This window comes from Trichechus manatus, unplaced genomic scaffold (genome assembly GCF_000243295.1).
Source record: "Trichechus manatus latirostris isolate Lorelei unplaced genomic scaffold, TriManLat1.0 scaffold00097, whole genome shotgun sequence".
NCBI lineage: Eukaryota > Metazoa > Chordata > Mammalia > Sirenia > Trichechidae > Trichechus > Trichechus manatus.
Window position 1 is genome coordinate 9,186,385 of NW_004444033.1, and position 12,566 is coordinate 9,198,950.

Below are 12,566 nucleotides of genomic sequence, written 5' to 3' on the forward strand. Positions count from 1 at the left end.
GCAAAGAGTTAATATCCTTGGTTGCTAACTGAAAGATTGGAGGTTCGACTCCACCCAGAGGCGCCTTGGAGGGCTGGTGATCTACTTCCAAAAACCCAACCACTGAAAACCCTATGGACACACATGGGTCGCCGTGAGTCGGAATAGACTCATCAGTAACTGGCTGAGTAAGTTGTAGAGCCAGGAATCTGTCCACATCTGTTTGATTCTAAAGCCAACGATCTTTTATTTTTAAAACAGTTTTTTTAAGGTATAATTTACATACCATAAATTTGCCAATTTTAAGTGTACAATTCAGTGAGTTTTAGTGAGTTTATACAATTGTGCAACCATCACCACAATCTAGCTTTAGAACACTTTCATCATCCCAAAAAGTTTCCTTGTGTTCATTTATAGTTAATCCCCACTCTCACCCCTGAGGTAACCACTGGCGTGTTTTCTGTCTCTATAATCTTGCCTTTTTCAGAAATTTTATATAAATGGAATCATGCAACATGTAGTCTCCAGTCCTCTTTTATGTCACTATGTTCCCGAGAGGCAAGAATCAGTAGTAATAGTTATTATTATTATTTTAGATGGACTTATAAATTCAATTCACCATTTATAAACTATTAAAGGCAATGATTCTCGTATATCTGAGATTTTGGTGGTGCATCTCTTCAGTAAAGGAAAAATGTAATATGGTGTTCCAAAGTGCAATAATAAGACCGTTTCTAAAGCCATGATTTCAGCGCCACTTAACAGTCAGCAAATGTACACAGACAGCACTCACTGTTGTCGTTGTTGTTAGGTGCCGTCCAGTCGATTCCGACTCATAGCAACCCTATGCACAACAGAATGAAACACTACCTATTCCTGCGCTATCCTCACAATCATTGCTATGTTTGAGCACATTGTTGGAGCCACCGTGTCAATCCATCTCACTGAGGATTCCTCTTTTTCGCTGACCCTCTACTCTACCAAGCATGATGTTCTTCTACAGGGACTGGTCCCTCCTGATAACACGTCCAAAGTATGTGAGACAAAGTCTACCCATCCTCACTCCTAATGAACGTTCTGGCTGTACTTCTTCCAAGATAGATTTGTTTGTTCTTCTGACAGTCCACTGTACATTCAATATTCTTCTCCAACATCATAACTCAAAAGCATTGATTCTTCTTATGGTCTTATTTATTGTCCAGCTTTCATATGCATATGAAGCAACTGAAAACACCATGGCTTGGGTCAGGCTTTTAGGTAGATATTAAATTGAATTTATTATTTACAAGAACAGTTGATTAGAGACTGGTGGGAGGTTACTTCCTGAGCACGAAGCCACTTTTTAATACTGGTTTCAAAGTTTGCTACGATCAGAGTAGTGAGTTTATGTACAGAATGGCGATTTGGTTGGTATATGGAGCAACAAAAAGATGCATCACTAAAATCTTGGAAATAAGGGAATCATTGCCTTTTATAGCTTACAAAATGGTGAACTGAGTTTTTGAGTCTACAAAATTGAGTGGCAAACCCTGGACCACAATGAATTCACTGGAGTTAGCTTCCAGTCCCGTTTGAGTGATATCATCCTTCTCACATTTTCTTTCAAACTCCTTAGGACCTGGGGAGGTGGCTCCTTAGACAGTGAGAGTCCGGAGCATACCTAAAACCTTCAGGCGTCCCTTTGCCTCCTCATCCACTCCTTATCAAGGTAAACTTCTCTGTTTCTTCCCTGTCCTGTTTGTGGTCATATTAGATTACATTTTCTAAGCAAAAAATCAGGATATTTGATCCAAAAAAGGTGAGTTGCTTTATAGAAACAACAGGATAGAACGTTTCTAATTAGCCAGTGTCCTGGGAAGCCAGTAAAGCACAGTTACTGGCCCAAATCCCATGTCTTCCTGTAAGAGGCATATTGAGGTTCTTCCAGAGGAGGAGTTAGTCTGTGGGTGTGGTCAGGCAAGGGGTGGAGGTGACAGGGCTGATTGTTTGTGGAAGCTTCCCTTGGACTGACTTCTCCACAGTCACCCAGCCTTGCTTTCATACTGCTCCCCCTAGCCTCTCAGTCTTCATGACTATGTCAACATCTTTCCTTAAGAATACTGGCCAAAAAAGGATACTTTTGAAGGAGCTCAAAGGGAGCGCTCTCCTGTCTCCTTTGCCCCTGCCAGGTTACCAGCACCTGCTTTCCAGTGTCTAAGTCTCCACTTACTCTTTATCCCAGACCAGCATCTGAGCCAGGAGGTGGCTTGGTCCAGCTGCTGGTGGGAAGGCTGTGTCTGTGTCCTTGAGCCCTCCATTTTGCTTCAGCTTGAGGTGAGCCATGGTCCCAAGCAGCAAGTAGCAGCAGTTCCAGACCCCTAGTTTCTCTCAAGAGAGGGAGCTCACCCCTCAGCAATGAGCACAGCTCTGGCCCGTCTTCTAGAGCAGTGCTCTCCAGAGCCTGCCTGCTACCTGGTGGGGGCAGGGATTCCAGACTCCACTGCTGCCTCTCGTCCCTTTGCCTCTGTGTTTCTGTTGGTTTTGGTCTGCAGAGATGTTTATCTTGTTTTTGAACCCAACAATATATTTTAGATGTACTCTTTTTATGCAATTTAGCACTATTGGGTGTTTAGAAGGGAAAACGATTGTGCAAATCAGACTGGAATGCTGCTCAATTTTAACATTGTTCTGGCCTCAGTCTTTTCCATTAAGTATCTAAATTTCTCATATTCCTGTCAGCTTCTTCTTGCCCTACCCACACACACTTAAGTAACACCCTTCCGCCAAAATACCGTGAGCCCCTAATAACTGCACTTGTGCTTATATTTGTTCTACTGTTATCAACAGTTCATGAGTTGATCTCTCCTTGAGAACAGGGATGAGACGTCATTTATCTTTTTATCTCTTGCACCTGGCACAGTAACTTGTTGATGGTCAGCACTAAAGACATTGTTAATTCACTACCTTCAAAATTCCTAATACAAGGTCTTAAACATTAGGAGACATTCAGTGACTAATTGGTTATTTACTTACTGGTTTGGTTGAGACCAGATCCTATATATTTCTGAATGTTTTACTCAGTTTTGCATTCTTCTTTTCCTTTTGCACTCTTCTTCCTCTTCCATTTTCTAAAGAAGGTAGAGATGCAAACTGTAAGGAATTAGATGAGTTTAGCAAAGAGGAATTACACCAAATTTAGATTTTTTTTCCAATTAAAAAGTAAAAACATTTTGCTTACTATTTTGTTAAAAGTTGGTCTCTCATTAATATTTTGCCTAATGTTGTGGGGTTTGGAGATCCTTTCCTATTGGTCCTAAAAAAGAAAAACAATTCTTTACAGCAGAGAAGCTCTACCAAGATAGATGCCTGGCCTTTAAATAATTGCTTAAGTTTCTGATAGTGAAGAGACACAGGCCACTTGAAGCTGCAGCTCTCTGCCTCAGCTGTCAGAGTGATCATGGGCCACAACCACCTGCCTTTCAGCTCCTCATCTCACCCAGAATCATCGAGCACTGGAGCCTTTGCCAGTACATACCTGACAAATCATAACTAGCGCCAAGCATGAGAGTAACTGTTCTTCTCTTGCTAATGTTCACATTCTGTGGTTGCCAACAGGTGACTTATCTATTACCTTTATCTGATGCCTACAGAGAGATGATGTCACAGACTAGTTAGGACACTCACCTGGCATGAAGAAACCGACACCAAGTTGTTGGCACGGCTGATGATGACTGGTCACAAAGTCCTTATTCTCGTTATTCCTCACTTGGAAACCTACCCATAAATGAAGCCAGCCAGGCTATTGGCAAAATTTATTTCATAAGGATTCTGTAAGGATTCCAGTGGGGAATATCAAGAACTTTGACTCACTCCTGTTGGAGTTACAGATCTCCATAAAGTATAGATCTCATATACATAAGTAGGGCATAAAATAGCACCTAAGAAGTAGCTCTAGAAACCATAGTTCCCAAGCCACTAGAAAGCATTCTGTTAACAAGGGTGCCAGCTGGGATAGTAGAAGCCTCCAAATGCCTATCACCCAAGTGAAATGTATTTTACATAACCAGGCTTAGTTCAGCTGCTTAAGATGCTCTCATCTTTAAGCAGGTTGTCTTTTGTCCTCTGTTGTAATTTTTTTATACTAAATGTTTCAGATTAATTTTTCCCCCTCTGTGTATCCTTTAAACCTCTTAGACTTCACATTATCTCAACTCAACTAGCATCTGTGGTCAGGCACTTGTGTTGACACGTGATCACACGCCTTTCCCTACCTAGCGCAGCTCCTGAACCCTTATCTTCCAGGACCAGCCTTTCACTGCCCGAAGAGGGCCTCCCAGTTGTTTGCTGTAACTGTTTCTCTCCAAAAGAAAACAAGAGAAAATCAACAAGGTTGATTTTACCCTGTAAATAAGAAATTGTATTGGGTCCTTAATCTATCATTGAGACTTTTTAAAGTTAAAACTTATTGAGCTCTTTCCATGTGTTGACTTGTTTAAATAACATAACAACTTTATGAGGTAGGTACCAGTATTAAGGCCGTCATACAACAGAAGAAACAAGTTGTCCGAGATCATATGGTTAGTGCAGAATAGAGCCAGGATTGGGCGGTCTGCCTCCAAAGCCCACACACTTACCCTTTGGACCAGTGGTAAGCCAAAGCATCAAAATCCAAGCTCTCCTGGAGCTTGCAGACCAGTGGAGAGAGAGATAATGTAAAATTACATTTAAGTCTATAAAGGAAAGGTATCTTGGCAACATGTAATTAACCTAAGAGATCTGACCCAGGCCGGCGGATAAGGTTTTCCTGGGGAAATGATCACTCAATAATATCAAAGTTGCCTAGGAGTTAATTAGACAAAGGGGACAAGGAGGGGTAGGGGAGGGAGAGAGGGAAGCGGAGAGAACAGCATTGTAAGTAGGGAAAACACATGTGCAAGGCCTAATGGCCACAGGAAGGAGAAAAGATGTCAGTACTGGGGCATGGGAAGCCACTGCAGTGTCTGAAGCTTGGAGGAGGAGGGGGTTAGCTGTGAGATGATCACGGAAGACATTCTACCAGCATCACCCCGGTTGGCCTGAGGGGAGCCAAAAGTGGATTCAGAGTGACTCAGTAGGCGGCTACTGGGAAAATCCAGGCCAGAGGTGAGGGTAGTTGGTGGTATCAAGGGATTGGGTGCAGGGGTGGGGATGGTGATGGGTTGGAAAAATGTATTTTAAAACACTACCCTTGACTGAAACTGTAGATTTTGTTTAGTTTGTGTAAAGTGGCTTTAACCAACAACTCCAGAAATTACACATCCAAATTACTGCCTTCAAAGTGTCATATGGGGAAGTTATACACCCGTTTCAACGATACTTCATGGCTCCAAACAATTCTGAAAGCATCTTTTAGAACTTCCTTCAGATGCAGCTTATGAATCAAACAAGAAAAATAGGATTATTGCTGTATATATAGTCATACTTTATAAATCCTTAAAGCTAAGAAAATAAATGTGTGTCATGTTTTTAAATTGATGCAGTGTTTATAAGAACTTCCTTTTATGAGTTTGACCTTCCAGTATATACAATGAGGTAACTTGAAGAAAATAAGCAAGTATGTGAGGGGAAAAAGCCAAGTCTCATTCTACATCAAAGAATGAGGATAAGTTCTTTAGGCAAAGAGCTAGCCAGCTGGGGTAACCCATACTGTTATCGTAAAGAGCCATCACTCCATAGGATTTTCTAGGCTGTACTTTTTACAAGAGATGGCCAGGTCTTTCTCCCATGAAGCTGCTGGGTGAGTTCAAACCACCCTTCCGGTTAGCAGATGAGTGCTCAACCATTGTGCCACCAGGGATCCCTGGGGAAACCCCATAGGCAGAAGAAATTCTTGGATTTTTTTTTTTTTCGGGGGGGGGGAGCAGATAATAAATATATCCTAGAAGGTCAAACACATATTCCCCACAGAAAAAGAATATAATGAAGTTACATCCATAAGTTTTTACAAGTACTGTGCATAGTGGAAAGGGTTCAAAGTTCAGTAGGAAGACTAGGAGTCAAATTAGGGCTCTGCTGTGAGCTGTGCAGTCTTGGACAAATCATCTGAGTCTTTTCTCATCTGTGAAATGGGGATGGAAGAGGCTGCACATGCTTGGCTCACTATTATTTACTCCCCATTGCTAACTGCCACATTGTCTCATGATCTGGTTTCTCCAGTCTTTACAAAAGGTTTAAGATTAACCGATGTTCCTCCTTGGAGGGTGGAAAACAAGTGATAATGATCTAAGGATGAAAACCGAACAAAGCACCCATCTTGTGACAAGAAAAACCAGGATGTCGCCAGATAATCCCAAAAAATGTCACCAGATAACCCCCAAGAATACCAGTAGAAGATTAACTCATCTGAGACATGACCACCTCAAAGGGAAACTATCACAAACTTCTAAGACCCATAATCCTGTCCCTATAAAAGCTTTCAGCCGATCTGCAGTTGGAGAGACGGGTTTTTTTTTTTTTTTTTTTTCTGGAGGAATCTATTCCCCTCTGTCTCCTATATACCGATATATAATAAAACCTATTGCTGCTCACCTCAACCCTGTCTCAGAATTGGCTATTGTGGCAGGCGGCTCCAAGCCACGTTATTGCGGTAACAGGGATATATGTGTCAGATGTTTTGTGAGGTGTTAATACTGGAGCCCTGATTTCCACCCTGCCCCCATTCTCCCTCCTCTAAACCCTTTTCCTCAGGTTAAAGAATAGGAAACCCTCGGGGGAGGGGGATAATAGGGACAAGCTCCTGCAACTATTAGGCTTAACTGTCTTCACCTTTCTTAGCTCTGTAACACCAGGTAGACAGAAAAGAATTCCTGGCTACTTTATCAGCCTCTGCGAGAAAGGGCTGGGGCCAACAGGCATTGCATTCGATTCAGTAAATTCTCCCAAAGCACCCTGTTAGTTAGAGAAAGAAACAGCCCAGTTAAATCGTTGAATCTTTTCAAGAAACTGAAACAACTGTAGTGCCCAAAAGTAGGGAAGTGGTTGAATTATGAGACATAGTACCTGGAGGTATATTCACATGATGGAAATGTATATTGATGGAATATTAAATGATATGGGGAAATGCCCATGATAAAAAGTTTGCCATAAAACAGTATATATAGTATGACTGCAGACTTTTTAAAATAATTGCTTTATGGGGAAGAAATAGAAAGACATACAAAATGTTAATAATGAGTTCTCTCTGGGTGATAGGATCATGGTTGTTTTAAAATTTTTCTTCTCTATTTTCGAAACCTTCTACAATAAATGCAATACTATTATAATAAAGTTATAATAAACATAACATACCTTTAAAAAGACTTCACAGGGCAGGAATTGAGACTACTTTGTTCAGTACCACACAAAATAGAGCATTTACAGAAATGTGTTTTTTCCTGAGAAGTGGGGTAAAGAATTTGCAAAAGGGGGAAATTGGCTCTTTTGGTTTTCTCCAAGTTTCCTCTCTTTTTCCCTCTTCTGAAAGGGTTGTTTTTTCTTTCTGGAACTGATAATAAGGAAAAAAATCAACGTGGCTTTTCTCCTACCCCAAAATGCTTAATGTCAAGGCTTCAAGTAGGAAGTCTCCCTTGGTTCAGGCCTCCCAATACCCAGGGCCCCTGGCCCTACCAGGAGGTCTGTATTCTCCTCAGCCTCCATTTCCTGACAGTTGCCTCTCTGGGCAGCAAGCAAGATAACCAGGGAAATTCCTATCCTGTATCCTCTGCAGAAGTCCAAGCGTCTGCTTCAGCAGAGAGCAGGAAACGGGAGGAAAACACCAGGCCCAGACCTTCTTGAGTTCTTATCATAAGAACACTTCGGGGTAGTTAAAACACTTCACATTTATCATGACTATTAATAGTTCTTGCTGTTGTTCGTTGCCATTGAGTTGATTCCGACTCATGGTGACCCTCTGTGTGCAGAGTAGAACTGCTTGACACGGTTTTCAAGGCTGTGAACTTTCAGAAGCAGATCACCAGGCCTGTCTTCTAAGATCCCTCTCGGTGGGTTTGAACTTCAGCTAGTAGTCGAGTGCTTAACTGCACCACTCAGGGACTCTGTTGTTAACAATAGCTGTCATTTATTGAACACTTCTCACGTGCCAGGCCCCACACTACGTCATCTCATTTAATTTTCACACTGACCATTTTGATATTAACCCTATTTCACATAAAAAACAAGGCTAAGGTCAAGCAACTTGCCTACAGTTATAGTAAGTGGCAGAATTACAGATTTTAGTTTAGTGCTACTTCAAAGTTGCCTCCATTATTCTTCAATACTACTCTGAAGTAGGGATAATTCTAAGTTTTAGCTTGTGAAGTGAAAGAAAAGATGGCTTTAAGGTCTTTTCTGAGGGTCTGTATGACTGATCCACAGAGCATTTCCAGCTCTTGGTTTTGGGAAAGGAGTCCTATGTTCACTAGGTCAGCAGTGGGAGTCCACTGTAGGTCTCTCACATTGGCTTATGGATGGCAGATTTTAATCTGACCTTGAAGAAGGTGGGGTGCTGTGGGAGAATAGATACCAGCAGCAAACAGCCAGACCATAATGTTTTCCTGACACTAGTAAGATAGCCCTGTGTATGGGATACGGAAACAACTAACTCTGGAGTTTGCTGGAAGGAGGGAGTCAATGGCTCTGCCAGGCCAAGAAAAGGCAGACTAGCTACAGTCAGTGGGTGATGATGTTATGATGCTTGGTGGACCAGCTCAACCCTTGGACAAGCCTAGGACCAACCAACCACCAAACCCGCTGCCATCGAGTTGATTCCGACTCATAGCAACCCTATAGGACACAGTAGAACTGCCCCATAGTTTCCAAGGAGCGCCTGGTCGATTCGAACTGCCGACCTTTTAGTTAGAAGCCGTAGCACTTAACCACTACACCACCAGGGTTTTCTAGGGGCTATGTGTAAACAGCCGTGAAATTATTTTGACCAGGTATATATGCTATCATAAAATACCATTTTATTCAGGTCCTGGACAGGGCAATCTGCTATACTAATCCTTAATGTAGCATACAGGTTAACATCGACTTTTCAAAATGTGCACATGACAGAAATAAAGATATACAAAGAGAACATGGATCTAATACTTCATTGCTTTATTTCTTGTTTAGATGAAAGCAGGACTATCCAAAAGTTGTTTGAAGTTTTGAACTGAGACACAAGAACTATTTTTATAGTATCTAAACCACTTGCTTATCAGAATTAAATTTCTCATGACTGGTTTTAATGGAGGTCAATTTTAAAATTTAGCAATCTTAAATTTAAAAAAGAGAAAAAAAAATTTTGCCGGGGGTGGGAGGATGGAGGCAGCAGCAGAAGGAACTATTTTCCCAGAATTATGAATTAGCTACCTAGGATTCTTTTTTTTTTTTTTTTCTTTACTATCTTGGATTCTTGTGCCAGCTCTGCCTCCAACCAGCTATGTGATTCTGGGCAAATCCTTAAGCTTCAGCTTCCCCATCTGTACAATCAAGGGGCTACACTTAATTTTTAACCCCTTCAAGTATTAATATCCTTTGGAGTTCATCTTTGTCTTAAGCAGGCTTATGGTCATCTTTGTGAGCCAAGATCTCTTTATTTAGAGGTTCATAAGGGAGACAGTTCATCAAATAGACCAGAAGGTAGGGTCCAGGATGTGATATTATCATAGCTATCTATGGAAAACAGTTTTGCCATAGGACAATAGTGACTTAAGAGGCACACTTCATTTTAAGTAATGATTGATGAAAACCTTCATCTTTGTGTGTCTGGTGCTTGGAAAACAGAGGACATCCAAACGGCTGTCTGTGCTTATTTGTTCTACAAGGACCACACCTGTTCCTGACTAAAATTGCCTTTTAATTCCACCTTGGCAGAATCACTGATTAAATTGCTTCCATCTTATATCACTTATATCAAAATCACTTATTCATAAACCAAATACTCTTAGGAATGATTCTAAAGAGGAGGTGATGTTTGATACTGTTAACATTCTATGTGACAAACTAGCATTCCCTGGGTCTCCAATAAACAGTTAAAAACTAAACCCAAATGAGCAGGTGCCCTTAAGTCGTGAGCAAATATCCCTAAATGTCAAATGCCATAAGACTCTGCCACTTGTGAATGGCTGTCTTTATCCTCCGGAGTATGAATGGTGGGCACTATGAGTAGGGAGCTTTGACATTATACTGCAGTACAAACGCTTTCTCATCACATTGTCCTCATCTGCTCTGGAGAAAAAGAAGAGCAAGTGGGCAAGTGTATAGAATTTGGAAGCTGCATTCCTCAGAAACAACAAAATTGGAAGCTTCCTCCAGCTGCTTTTAACATAAATCTTGTTAATCTTGTGCAAGTTAAATTTCAATTACCACTTAATGGCACCTATCACTTTAGGAGGAGGACCTGTTAGGGCTGAGACTCAGGCTCTTTCAAAGTAAAAGGCTGTTCTTTGAGGCCCCAGGAGGAATCATGCTCTAGAAAGGATAAATGAGGAACAGAATGAGCTACGATTAGGTCTTAATCAACCCAACACTTAGTGTGTCACTTAGTTCAAAATGTGAAAAGGTCATCTTTTCAAATTTATGCATAATCATTCTGAGAACCTCCTTGTGGTCACAAGCCTACCGGACTTGTCATGAGGATGAAACAGAAAAAACTCCAAGGGAGCCATTAAACACTGGGTAGCCCAGCTTCTAGAAATCAAGAAGGGGAATTTTCCCTTTGGTCATCAAACATACCACTCCTTATCTTTCTCACCCACCCAAAAGGTCTGACATATATGCTTCAAAACCTCGCCTGGTCGTTCAGGCCAGCTTCGAAGATTACAGGGCCTCCTGCCAGCCCTCGGGTATTTCCACAGGTTTCTCCTGCTCAGTAAGTGTATAATCCTCCTCCTTACTCCACCTCGCCCTCCTTCCTCAGTTCCATAAGCTTTTAGTGAATCCATTCATCGCTTTTCTTCTCTAACTGAAAGAGTGTCAGGGAATTGCCTGAGGTGAGTCCCAATAAAAGCAGTAAGAGAGAAGGAGGCGCTGCTGCCCATAAAGTGGGCACTTCAAAAGCTTTCGCTTTAGTCACGATTTAAGACTTGAAATCACGCATTCAAGCAAAACACGCTCTCTTCTGAGAGGACTGCCCGGCTTCATTCCCAGGTTTCAATCCCTAGGTCTCCCAGGAGTAACAGAAACGTCACCTCATCGCTCCCAAGCTTCCGCCGACACTCTCTTCATTGGCAGGTCTCTCCCTCAAGACGCAAAAACGCTTTCGAAAACCCAAAACGCTGAGGCTCGCCTCAGGACAGAGGTTTTTCTATTGCCCGGGCGACGCTCGTGGGCTGGTCTCTCTACTTCCCCGGCCCAAGCCCGCCCACCAGCTCTGAGGCCAGCCTCTTACTGGTCCAGCTACGTGCTCGTCTCCGCAGAAAGCCAATCAGAGCTCCACTTCCTACCCCAGCAGGTTTGGAAACGGAAAAGACCTCGGTGGGTACCCGGGAATAGGGCGAGGCCGCCGCTCCGAGCCAGCAGGGGTGGCTGAGTGACAGCTTGGCCTTCCAATAGGAAGAGCCCTCGGCCCTCCCGCTTCTGGCTGCCGGCTAGAAAACGGCGTTGATGCCGGCGGCAGCGATGAGTCGTTGGAGAAGCTGGCCCCGTGGCGGCACGGAGGCGCTGTTGCTGCTGCTGGCTTCTCTGCAGGTGAGTTTTGTTTTAGAATATTACTTTAGGGAACCTTTCCATTTTTTTGTTGACGTCATGGAGTGTGGGGAAGGCAGATTCTATGGCTCCCCAGGATAGGCTTTGGTGGGAATCTGCCTCTGTCGCTCAGTCAGCCCCCCTGGTCCTTCTTAACTGTCCCTGTCACAGTGAGCCCCTCTGGGAGTCACAGTCCTGTCAGCTAAAAGGAGGATTCAAACTTGGTAGAGGTGCCTTGACGGCAAGAACAAATAGAAATTGGAGAAGTGATGAACGTATCTCTCTGGGGTGTCTCAGGTACTGGGTGGCAGAACCTCTTCAGTAGTGAGGTTCCCTGGAAGGAAGCTCTGTGTTTTTCAGGGCTGTGCTACTATTTTTAGGGCGCTGTCAGACCTGGCCCTAAAAGTGTAAGTAGGTAGAAAAAACTTGAATGCCACGAAAGGAGAAGGAATAGCCCCAGTAAGGAGGTGAGTATATACAGCGGTTTTAGGTAGCGCTCACATCTGCAGCCAAATCACAGGTTCTTAGAACCACTTAAAAAAAAAAAAAAAAAAAAGTGGTTTTCCCTCTATTTTCTAAGGGGCAAGGGTTGATATTACACTAGAGAAGGACGATAGAAATGTATAATTGAAGTGAAGTTCTCAGTGAAGTTTTGAAGGATAATAAGTTGTTAGTTAACTTGTTATAACTCCCACTCCCCTGCTTTCTCCCCTTCAAATTATGGAGGATTTGTAGCTTGTGAGTGGTACCAGAATGTTAACTGATGGAATGCAGAGTCCTTCTGGAAGCTTAGTTGTTGTTAGGTGCCAGTTGGGTTGGTTCTGACTCACAGTGATCCTACGTACAACAGAAAGAAACACTGTCTGGTCCTGCGCCATCCTCACAATTCTTGCTGTGTTTGAGCCCACTGTTGCAGCCAC

The 12,566-nt window shown here is 42.7% G+C and overlaps 1 protein-coding gene and 1 long non-coding RNA gene across 5 annotated transcripts in view; one reads left to right on the forward strand and one right to left on the reverse strand.

Annotated features, from left to right (window-relative positions):
* Positions 1-1,129: 1,129 nt before the first annotated feature.
* LOC111821684 (uncharacterized) lies at positions 1,130-7,933 on the reverse strand. 4 transcript variants are annotated; one of them, XR_002825029.1, is made up of 4 exons: positions 7,285-7,933; positions 4,230-4,316; positions 3,197-3,271; positions 1,130-3,108 (listed from the first exon to the last, which is right to left on the reverse strand). It is a non-coding gene; the product is annotated as an uncharacterized LOC111821684 (long non-coding RNA). The 4 variants fall into 4 exon arrangements; XR_002825028.1 differs by lacking the exon at positions 4,230-4,316; XR_002825027.1 differs by having other exon boundaries at positions 3,197-4,316.
* A 3,575-nt stretch (positions 7,934-11,508) lies between these two features.
* BPGM (bisphosphoglycerate mutase) overlaps positions 11,509-12,566 on the forward strand; it is a 30,116-nt gene continuing 29,058 nt past the window's right edge. The window contains exon 1 of the mRNA XM_004382708.3: positions 11,509-11,649. The gene's annotated coding sequence lies outside the window, so the exon portion shown is untranslated. The remainder of the gene's footprint in view (positions 11,650-12,566) is intronic.